Here is a 12,647-nt window from a genome sequence, read left to right on the forward strand (position 1 = left end):
CCAGGTATGCCCCGACTATGGTGGCCGACATGGGCGATCGTGTACATAGGTTTGTGAGCGGGTTGGGGCCGCACTTGTTCAAAGATTGTTTGACAACTTCATTGCAAGATGGGATGGACATTTCCCGCATACAGGCCCATGCTCAGAATCTTGAAGAACGACAACAGCCGCCGAGGAGTGATCGTGATATTAACCGAAGGCAAGGTAAGAGGACTAGGTCTGTGGGAGCAAGCAGCGAGTATGGAGGGGGTCGAGACAGATGTATTCTAAGCACTCGGGACAGTCAGTGACTAGTGCGCCTCCCAGATTTTCAGACAGAGGGTTTGATCGTTCTTCCCGATCAGGACAGGGCCAGAGTTCGAGGGCCTCAGATTCTCAGTTTAGGGGAGATTTTAGTCAGAGGAGACCTCCGGTACCACGGTGCAGCCAGTGCGGTAGATTACATTCCGGATGATGTTATCGGGGTACGGATGCTTGCTATGCTTGTGGTCAGACTGGGCACATGATGAGGGATTGCCCGTCGGTGAGAGATAGGGTTGGGGCTCAGCCCACAGGTTCAGCAGCGGGATCTTCTTCAGTATGCCCTACAGCATAGACTCCTCAGACATCGCCAGGTAGAGGCAGAGGAAGAGGGGGAGCATCTACTTCCGGTGCTGTTCAGCCCCGCGTATATGCTTTAGCTGGGCGACAGGATCTTGAGTCCTCCCCAGATGTTGTCACAGGTACATTGACTATATTTTCCCGTGATGTGTATGCTTTGATCGATCCGGGTTCTACTTTCTCGTATGTTACTCCGTATGTTGCTGATTGTATTGGGGTGAAACCCGAGCCAATTAAACCTTTCGAGGTATTCACTCCAATTGGTGATTCCATGATAGCAAGGAAAGTGTATAAGAGTTGTTTCGTTATGATATGTGATCGCCAGACCAAAGCCGATTTGATTGAGCTTGACATGGTAGATTTCGATGTAATCATGGGCATGGATTGGCTGGCTTCATGCTATGCCAATGTTGATTGTCAGACGAAAGTGGTTTGATTCCAATTTCCGGGAGAGCCCATACTTGAATGGAAGGGGAATACGGCATCCACAAAGGGTAGGTTTATTTCCTACCTCAAGGCAAGGAAGATGATAGCCAAAGGCTATATTTATCATTTAGTTCGAGTTCATGATACAGAAGCAGAACCGCCAGCTTTCCAATCTGTTCCGGTGGTGAATGAATTCCCAGACGTATTTCCAGATGAACTTCCAGTTCTTCCTCCGGAAAGGGAAATTGATTTCGCTATCGATGTATTACCGGACACCGAGCCAATTTCTATTCCTCCGTACCGAATGGCTCCGGCAGAATTGAAAGAGCTAAAAGCACAGTTGAAAGATTTGCTTGAAAAGGGGTTTATAAGGCCCAGCTCATCGCCGTGGGGAGCACCAGTCTTGTTCGTGAGAAAGAAGGACGGATCCTTACGAATGTGTATCGACTACAGGCAATTGAACAAAGTGACGATAAAGAACAAATATCCTCTTCCAAGGATTGATGACTTATTCGATCAACTGCAAGGTGCTAAGTGTTTTTCTAAAATATATTTGAGGTCGGGCTATCATCAAGTGAGAGTTAGTGAAGCAGATATTCCCAAAACAGCTTTCCGAATGAGATATGGCCACTATGAATTCCGAGTAATGTCATTCGGGTTGACTAATGCTCCGGCTGTATTTATGAATTTAATGAACAACATATTCAGGCCTCTTTTGGATCTATTTGTGATATTATTTATCGATGATATTCTGGTGTATTCTCGCACAGAGTCAGAACATGCAGATCATCTGAGGATTGTACTTGGCATTCTTCGAGCCCGAGAATTGTATGCAAAATTTTCAAAGTGTGAGTTCTGGTTGAATTCTGTAACATTCTTGGGCTATATTATTTCAGATGATGGTATCTGAGTCGACGCTCAGAAAATTGAAGCTGTAAAGACTTGACCAAGGCCTACGACGCCCACAGAAGTTCGCAGTTTCCTGGGTTTGGCAGGATATTATAGAAGGTTCGTAGAGGGCTTTTCATCTATTTCAGCCCCATTGACGAAGCTAACTCAGAAGTCCGCTAACTTTCAATGGAACGATGCATGCGAGCGTAGTTTCCAAGAGCTGAAAGACAGGTTGACCTCAGCTCCGATCTTAACACTCCCAGAAGGGTCAGATGGCTATGCGGTATACTATGATGCTTCCGGTGTTGGACTAGGATGCGTATTGATGCAGCACGGGAAAGTTATTGCATATGCTTCGAGGCAATTGCGGAAACATGAGAAGAATTACCCCACTCATGATCTTGAATTGACTACGGTCATCCATGCGTTGAAGATATGGAGATATTACTTATATGGTGTGCATGTGGACATCTATACAGATCACAAGGGCCTCCAATATATTTTTAAACAGAAGGAGCTGAATTTACGGCAGAGGCGGTGGTTAGAATTATTAAAAGATTATGACGTGAATATTTTGTACCACCCTGGTAAAGCAAATGTAGTAGCTGATGCACTTAGCCGCCGATCAATGGGCAACTTATGTGGAATCCCTCCGGAAAGGAAAGAGATGGTTCAAGAACTACACCAATTAGCAAATTTGGGAGTGCGTATAATTGATTCGGGCGATGCCGGGATTAGTATAAATGATTCCACAATTTCGTCCTTGGGTATGGAAGTGAAAGAACGGTAGTGCGAAGATCCGCAGATATGTCGTTATAGAGACACATCTCCTGGGAAAGAAAGGTCTCCGTTTGAAGTTTCTATGGATGGAATTCTTAGGTACCGAGGCAGGTTATGTGTGTCGAATGTGGCGGATTTGCGCCGACTTTTTTTAGAAGAAGCACGTTGCTCTCGATATTATATTCACCCAGGTGCAACCAAAATGTATCGTGATCTCAAGACGATGTATTGGTGGGATGGCATGAAGAGAGACATAGCCGAGTTTGTGGCACAATGCCCAAATTGGCAACAGGTAAAAGCTGAACATCAGAAGTCAGGGGGCTTGTTACAGGCAATAGAAATCCCTACCTGGAAATGGGAAGTGATCAACATGGATTTCGTTGTGGGATTACCCCATTCCCGTGGCAGGTATGACTCTATATGGGTGATCGTGGATAGGCTGACGAAAGCAGCCCATTTTCTTCCAGTCAAGACCACGTACTCAGCAGAAGACTATGCAAGGTTATATCTCAAAGAAATTGTGCGACTCCATGGAATCCCATTATCTATTATCACATATAGAGGAGCACAGTTTATAGCTAAGTTCTGGAAGTCTTTTCAAAAAGGTTTGGGCACGCAAGTGAGGTTTAGCACGACATTTCATCCGCAAACTGATAGGCAGGCTGAGCGTACTATTCAAACCTTGGAAGATATGTTACGAGCATGTGTGCTGGATTTTGGTGGAAGTTGGGACGATCATTTACCCCTTATTGAATTCTCATACAACAATAGCTATCATTCCAGTATTCAAATGGCTCCATATGAAGCTTTATATGGGAAGAAATGCAGATCTCCAATTGGATGGTTCGAAATAGGAGAAGCACAACTAGTGGGCCCTGAATTGGTCCAACAAGAAATAGAAAAGGTCAAGGTGATCCAAGACCGGTTGTTGACAGCCCAAAGTCGCCAAAAGTCCTATGCGGACAATCGCCGAAGAGACTTGGAATTTCAAGCCGATGATTGGGTGTTCTTGAAAGTGTCGCCAATGAAAGGGGTGATGAGATTTGGTAAGAAAGGGAAGTTAAGTCCCAGATACATTGGACCCTACAAAATCATCCGCAAGGTGGGTCAGGTAGCCTATGAATTGGATTTGCCTTCGGAGCTTGAATCAGTCCACCCAGTTTTCCACATTTCGATGCTCCGCAAGTGTATTAGAGACCCCACCAGGATTGTCCCGATAGATGATGTGCAAGTGATAGAACGGCTTACCTATGAAGAGGTGCCTATTGCTATTTTAGATAGGCAGGTGCGGAGACTTCGAAATAAAGAGGTAGCTTCAGTTAAAGTCTTATGGCGGAGTAGAAATCGGGAATAAATGACTTGGGAAGCAGAAGAGAGCCTAAAGTCCAAGTACCCACACTTATTTCAACCCCCGGGAGAGATCCAAGACGAAATGCCGACGATATGAGGTATGTACTCTTTATTTTTATGCTTTTGGTCGTGTGTGGCCATGGATATGTTGATATTGTGATGTAGCCCTGTGAGGCGATGATATTATGGGTTGTTATGATAGGCTGGTAGTGTCAAATTACAGGGGAAACTCTGACGAAATTTTCGTAGAATTCCGAGTGTTTAACATTCGAGGACGAATGTTCCAAAAGGGGGGAAGAATGTTACACCTCGGAAAAGTCCCCGTACATGTACAATGAATAGACCAACGAAGGGTATGAGTGTGTGACATTTTACTAAGTAGGGAATGACGATTCATGAATTTTTGGAAATAGGAAAGTTGTAGAATTTCAATTCAGCCAGTGGTCGTAAAGCAGAATACGGCCCGTAAAGTGATTTACGGACCGTATACTTCCATCGTCCTCCAACGTTCCAAAAAAATTTCAAATTTCTGTCCAAAGTTTAAATGGTAAAATACGACCCAGTTTACGGACCGTAAACTGAAATACGGCCCGTAAACTGTGGTCGTAAACCATCGACACCTCCAGCAAACCTTTCTGTTTTAATATGCTTAAAAACGACCACGTTATACGGCCCGTAAACTAGTATACGGTCCGTAAACTGTGGTTTACGACCACTGTACACCCCGACGACTGTTCATTAAAAATCAGATTTTGTGACTATTATAAGTGACTTTCTCATTCATTTTCATTCATATTTCATCTACAACCTTCAAGAACCCTCTAGAACTTATCCAAACATTTCATCCAAAAAATTTAATAGAATCAAAGGGAGATCAAGATCAACAACACCAAATCCATGAAACAAAGTGTGTGAAACTCAAGTGAAGTTCATCCAAATCAAGAAATTCCAAGGAAGGAAAGATAGGGTTTTGAGGAAAGAGGAAGAACTCCACTCTAGGCTTGTTCCACCACCATCTAAGGTAAGTTTTATGACTTTAGCATGTTGTTTAAGGTATTGGAAAGCTAAGATGCTTGAATTGTAGAAAGACATGGAAAATGGGTCTTAAATAGGAGAATAGTGTCATAATTGAATAGTAGTTGAATGGAACCATAAACGTTGATGTGCCATGATTATGAATATGTTGTAAATGATGTTTAGACCAGGAAATAAGCATTATATATGAGAAAACGCGATAACGAACTACAACCATAAATGTGGAGAAAATAGAGAAAAATGGTGGATTTTGCTCAAAGTATATGAATGACGATCGTTGATACGATATTGTGAAGTGCTGTTGTAAATTTTTGGGAGTAGATATAGACTATGAGAAAAGTAGTATAAATAAAGGAAGTGTTGCCCAATTTTCTCTAGAAATAGTGACGCATTCCCGTAGTCGATTAACTAACGTCAATACGAATTCTTTCGTGAAGGTAGCGACGTGACATTAAAGGAGAGCAAGTGAACGATAGCTTAGCTAAACGACAAAGGTATGTGAGGCTAGTCCTTTTATTTCTATGGCATGAATCCCATGATATGATTCTTCTCCCTTTCCTTGATTCTCCTATATCCCGGAAAGCCAAGAGCCTAAGATCATGAATAGCTATATGAGTCAAGAGATATGATATGACGTTCTTATAAAGTAAATGATGTTGTTCCTTGTATACACTCACTTTATATACTAATCCCTTCAAGGTGAGGCAGAATGTTCATATATGTTCATAATGGAATCGAGGGTTCACGACCTTACGTCACCTCGATAGAATGCAGTTGTTCTAGAGTCTTTATGCATGTACGATGATAAGCATATTTTGATAAGCATATTATTATAAGTATTTTATGATGAGCATGTTATAATCATATTACACCGGGCCTAGTTGGCCGGGCAGTCGCCGCGAAAGCGGGCAGCTTAGACGATACACCATAGCTAGTTGTCATGGGCAGACACCACTAGTGGGCGGCATGAGATGGTACCCCGGACGCGGGAGGCCTGGACGCGGGCTAATGTTACTGATTATCACACCGCACCTATATGGTCGGGCGGTTTATATACATATGATATGCATACCTGAGATGATGATAAGCTTAAAAGTAAGTCAGCATGCATTACTTTTCATGTAATTCCCAGTCAGGTACAGTTGCTCCATACTTGATGCTTCCCTTGTTTCCTTGATGCATTATTATTGTTCATGCCTCTCATACTCAGTACAATATTCGTACTGACGTCCGTTTTCTTTGGACGCTGTGTTCATGCCCACAGGTAGACAGGGAGATGAGCTCGATCCAGATTCTTAGTAGCTGCCAGCTGATTGCGAGCACTCCATTGTCTTGAGGTGCTCATGATTATTCTCTTGGTATATGTATATTTTGGGCATGGTGTAGTCTTGTTCCACCTATATGTATAGTATGTCAGTAGAGGCTCGTAGATGCGCAGTGTGGGTAGATGGTCTCACGAGAGGCTTTTATGTATATGTATGTATTATTTTGATGGCCGAGAGGATTATGTATATAAAAGCATTTTTTTATTTTCTCAAATGAAAAGATGATCTTCTTATGTCCTAAGCATGAATTGATAAAAGAGCATTAAATGGGTAAGGTGAGTAGCAGAACGAGTGGTGCTCGGTGGCTAGCCCCGGGTACCCGTCACGGCCCCTAGCTGGGTCGTGACAGCTCTGGTGGTCCGGCGAGGTACCAGACTCCACGTACCCACGTGGTGATATCACATGTCGGTTTATGAAATGCTCTCCCTACTTATCATGTTTTACTTATGTTATATATATGTACTCATGCTCATGTTCATGTCCAGGTTTTCAGTTTCAGTTCTTATCATGTTATTTCATGTCCCATGTTATTTCATTCAGTTGCTTTATATACCAGTATATTCAATGTGCTGACGTCCCCTTTTATTGCCCGAGGGCCTGCATTTCACGATGCAGGTACAGATTTACAGGACGTCGCATCTGCTCAGTAGGATTTGCTCGTATCAGCTCATTGGTGAGCCCCATCTCATTCGGGGTTTAGTCACTTATATTTATTTTACTAGTCATACTTTTAAAGGTATGCTTGGGGGCCTTGTCCCAGCAAGTACGTTTTCCAGTCAAGATTCACGATTAGAGGTTTCATAGACTAGCCAGTTCAGTTATATTAGACATGCAAGGTGTTTAGCCATCTTTGGCTCAACTCATGTTATTTCCGCATTTATGATTTAAACAAGTATTTCATTAAATTATTATGACATCTCATGTTTTATAAAAGTTCATCACGTTCATGCTATATTTTCGCTCATGTATGCCTCATGATGATTCAGCAAGCCATGTGGTTCGCTCGGTCACATGCAGTATGGCACCGAGTGCCGTGTTACGCCCAGGCCATGGTTCGGGGCGTGACAATGTCCTCTCCACAATGTGTTGATTTCTTTCACCACCATAGATACACTTCAAGGCACTTCCCATCCTCTATTTAATATCATTTTCATTGCCATTAGATCAGTTTTCATAATTATTGGTGTCAACTGATGTGTAATGCAGCATTTCAGCCGTTGTTTTATAGCAATGGCTTCAGCTACAAAATAACCCTACACAGCATGTATATGTTGAGATTAGTCTCATGAATGACCCTGTTGAAATTCAATTTCCCTCCATACAGCTCAGTATTTCTCCATTTCCAGATTTTCCACATTATTATTGTAGGGAGACCTTTAAAGATTGGTTTGAGCTTATAATGACAGTCGGTTGTCCACCAAGTCCTAATAGCATGCTTGACTTATGTATGTACAATTTTGATAGCTACAGTATATTGAATATCCTCCAAGTTTTTGCGGCAAATAATTTATCAGGAACAAATGATCTATTATTTCTTATTGACAGGTTAAAACATCAACAATATTTAGACACTACTGAGATGTCAATACTAGACAAAACTTCATAAACAGGAATCTTGAGCTTTCATAACCCACAAAAAGAAAGAAATCTTGAATGGTAAACCTTTTTACCCACATATTTTTATATATTGTACTGAAGTATGAGACTTTTACCTCAATAGTTCCCATGCACTCCCAATTGTAAATTTTTCAAAACTTGTCCCACTGATCTGATACTTCATGCATGTCTATCTCCTGTGTAATATGTTGCACCATATTTTCTGAAAAAATTTGCAGAAGCTTGTGCACATTCCATTCATCCTCCACCATCAGCTCTGATAAATCCTCCACACTTTCATTCACTGGATAGTTCCTAGTTACTACATAGTATAGTGCCCAAGTCTAGTCCATTTATCAAACCAAACATTAGGGGTGCCACTTTCAGGTTCCCACCAAATTTCTTGCTCCATACTGTCTCTAGCTTGTATCATCATTTTCCAAACTTAAGAACCTCCTTTTTATTGTACATTCTATGGAATCTGCTTCTTGCAATACTTGTTCCACATACAGTTGCCCCATAGAGAGTTGGTTGTTCTAAATCTCCACCACAGTTTTGTACTTAATGCTTTGAAAACGTCAAAAATGGATCTAAAACTCAAACCACCCTCCTGTTTTGGCAAACACATGTTTAACCATGCACACCACTTTCTATTTCTGCCTTCTTCCTTGTTATTCCAAAAAAAAAAAAAAAAACTTAGCAAAGATCTCATGAACTCATTTATAACACATTTAGGAGGTTTAATTGCTGATAACAGATGAATAGAAATGCTTTGTAATGTACTAGTGATTAACACAGCTTTTCCCCCATATGAAAGCAACTTCCCCTTCCATGCCTTCAGTTTATCCCTCACATTTTTAAGCAACTCAGAATAATCATTTTTCCTCTTTCTAGCATGAGTAATACAACAACCAAGATATGTAAATAGAAATTGTCTCCTTGTGAATCCATTTACTACTTCCACCTGTTGAATCAATGCATTGACCACCTTATTTTACATGTAGAATGAGTTGTTCCCTTTATTGATCATTTGACCAGAAGCTTGTTCATACTCCTAAAGAGTTCTCATAATAAGTTCCAGAGAAGTATTCTCAACAGAAGTAAAGATAATTATATCATCTGCATAGGCAAGATGATTCAAATAAGCACTCCATTTTGGCATCCCATATCCTTCAAAATCACTATGTTCAAACAGTGTGTTTAATACACTGGACAGCACTTCTGTAGATAAAATGAATATGGCAGATCTCCTTGCTTGACACCTCTTGTAGAATGAAAAAAACCATGTGTTTGCCCATTTAGTAACATTGAATACCAGTTATTAGCCAATAACCTCCAAATCATATCAATGTTGTTTTTAGAAAATCTCATTTTCCTCAACACCTTTGTTAGATATACCATGAAATTATATTATAGGCTTTTGTCATATCCAACTTGATGACCACATTAGTTGGTTTTCCCCTCTTCCTGATGTCAGTAACAATCTCTTGTGTTAACAACACATCAATGATGTTCCTACCCTTTACAAATTCACATTGATTAGTGAAGGAACAATCTTGTCTAACTTATCATGAACCTCCCTAGAAATCACCTTGTTGAAGAAGTTACTGAGGCTGATGCACCTCATGTCTGAAAATGTCTCTACTACATTCTTTTTGGCAACACCAGTTAATATGTGTTATTGACTTAGGAAGAGCTTGACCTTCAAAGAAAGCCTTCACCACATTATAGACATCCATACGTATTATCTACTAGCATTCTGATAGAAAATGTTTGAGAAACCATCTGGACCACAAGAACTATCACCTGATAATTCAAATACAATCTACTTTATATTTTGAATAAACTACACTTATAGCGTAGAATTCTTTTATGCTGATAGTGTGAAATATTTTATTTAAATCCGTAAACAAATAATATAACTAAAAAGACAAGAACGTGGGAGAAAAAAAAAGAACAAACGGTCATAAATCTTATGGGACTACCGCCAAATTCCCTAATACTACTTACGACTTATGAGAAGCTCATAAAATTGAACTCTTCGACCTGCAAGACGAGATTTTTTGGCTATATCAAAAGCTCTACACGACATGAAGATAATGGAAAATTAAAATTAGATAACGAATATTTTGCTGAGATGATTGCATGTTCGATTTCACACCAAAATTCATTTCTAAAATACCCAGCAGATGATTCATCTATGGCATTTAATATGTCAACATCACCGTTCAGAAGACCAATTTGCTTTTTCAAAGCTATAATTATATACCTATGTAAGATTTCTAAATATTTCTCACTTTAAAACTGTACTAAAACTTTTACTAAATATTTATAAGTGAATCCAGATATTACCATATATTGACTTGTAGAAACTCATAAATTTCAAATTCATTACAGTTAAAAGGTGAGGTACAAGGGAAGGACCTATACCACGTTAGGCGATTCGCTGCTTCTCTTTCACTCACCCATTCTTTTCATTCGAGACTCGTTTAATTTGTAGAACAAAATAAAATTGAATAGTTTAGCTTGCTTTTAACTTTTATGTCACCGTATACTTAAAAATCATAAGAAGATAGAAGAAGATGATGATGTTGCACCCATTCTTTACAAAAAAAAAAATGAATTTTGTAATTTACGGATCTATATTAAAACAAATGAAAGATTCATGCAACATGGTATTTTTTTTATAGTGGTAAGTTGTATATCATCAATCCTTTTGCCAAAACAAAAATTGGGGTAGTTTGCTGATAGAGATATCTGAGACTTTATCATAACACATCAAACTTTGTTCTCACGTGAGGACCAAAACAGTCTTTAAAAGCACCACGTCCTTAGAGAAGCATGAGGATTTTATCCGCCTTCTCTCTTTAATTAATCACTGACAGGGGAGGCAGACTAATGTCTTTCTAATAAAGACGACCTCTGTGTAGTCCACTTGTCAAACATCGATATTTTCTTGACAGATTTTATTAAATCATTTTGGCAAATAACACGCAAACTGAATAGGACTATGTGATGCATAATCAGTCACATGTTTGTTAAGCCCACCATGTGATATTTCTGTTCATACACTTGGGAGCTAAAGCAGCCAGCAATCTTCGTGGGTTTAGAAATTGCTCAACATCCCATTCAATTAAGTTAGTTGATGTGGGGTTGATGTGTCACGACCCGACTCGGGGCCGCGACGAGCACCCGGTGCTAGCTCACCCGGGCACCCTCTTAGCTTACTCTTATGCTTACATCTAGGTGAGCCACATAATTATACATGCATTTCCATTCATTCATCAACTAGTCCCAATTGGACAACGGTACATTTATATCACCATAGGCATCTATGCCACATCAATGTACGTGGTCAACGTGGCCGACAAAATGATATACAAAACATAGGCCGACGAGGCCGGACATGTCTAACCATATACACATGACTACGAGCCTCTAGGAACAGTATAACACATCACATGAGCGGGACAGGACCCCGCTATGCCCATAATTATATACACAAAAGAATAGGTACCCAAAAGTTATGGCTCCGAAGGAAATGGAGCTCCGCTATGTAATCTCTGAATAAGCAGCTATGGATCAAGTCTGTCTCCCTGTGCACCTGCGGGCATGACGCAATGTCCACAAATAAAAGGACGTTAGTACGAAGAATGTACTGAGTATGTAAAGCATGATCAACATCAATGTAGAAGCATCATAGACAATATATGAAATGGCATAGGAGGGAAGACAATAATATCATCATCATGGCACTTACCTGCCTTTCATAGGAACTTTCCATTTCTCATGCGTATTTCATAATAGGGCTCGCATTCGTATACATAGTCTTTTCACATTCATATTCATATTATATACATAGCCATACACTTATATACATACATAGCGTACCCGACCATAAGGTTCGATGTTTCATACGTACTTGGCCAACCAAGGCTCAATGTTATTTCTACCTGGCCCTACTAAGGCTTCAGGGTTATCCGTACCATCTGCAGACGTGCGCGCGCGTTTCGTAATCGTATACATACTTCATACATATTCATATACATATATTCTACCCGGCGTTATAAGCTCGGGGTTCATTATAGCCCTTCATAGGCACATATAGGTATAATAGCCCGTAGGCACCTTTAGCATCATTATTGATATCATTATCATTACTATCATCATCATGATTGTTACTGCTATATCATAGACTTACTCGTCATATGAGGGGCGTAGTACAATCGTAGTACATGTTAAGGATCGTGAGCTTATGAGTTCGGAGTGTCAATCATTTGCATACAACATACTCATCTAGAGGAATTAGAAATTTGGCCAAGAACCATGCCTTATGAAAGAAGGGTTAGCCTTACATACCTTTCCGTCGCACTATTCTACACTTGCGCGTACTCCTCCGATGCTCACGTTTCTACCTTTATTAAAGTCATACTATCGTTAGGATCGATAACTAACACACATGGCCAAAGCTAGAGAAAATCGGACAGCGTCTCCTTTATTTATACAACATTTGCCCATATCGTAATTCAACTCCCAAACGTCAACAATACATTCATAATATCATATCAATGGTCATTAATCATCCACATTATCCACATTATCAAGGTTTCTCAATTTACTTTCATTTGTCCATGTTCATGGTCA

The sequence above is a fragment of the Lycium barbarum genome, chromosome 6 (assembly GCF_019175385.1).
Source record: "Lycium barbarum isolate Lr01 chromosome 6, ASM1917538v2, whole genome shotgun sequence".
In the NCBI taxonomy this organism is placed as follows: domain Eukaryota; kingdom Viridiplantae; phylum Streptophyta; class Magnoliopsida; order Solanales; family Solanaceae; genus Lycium; species Lycium barbarum.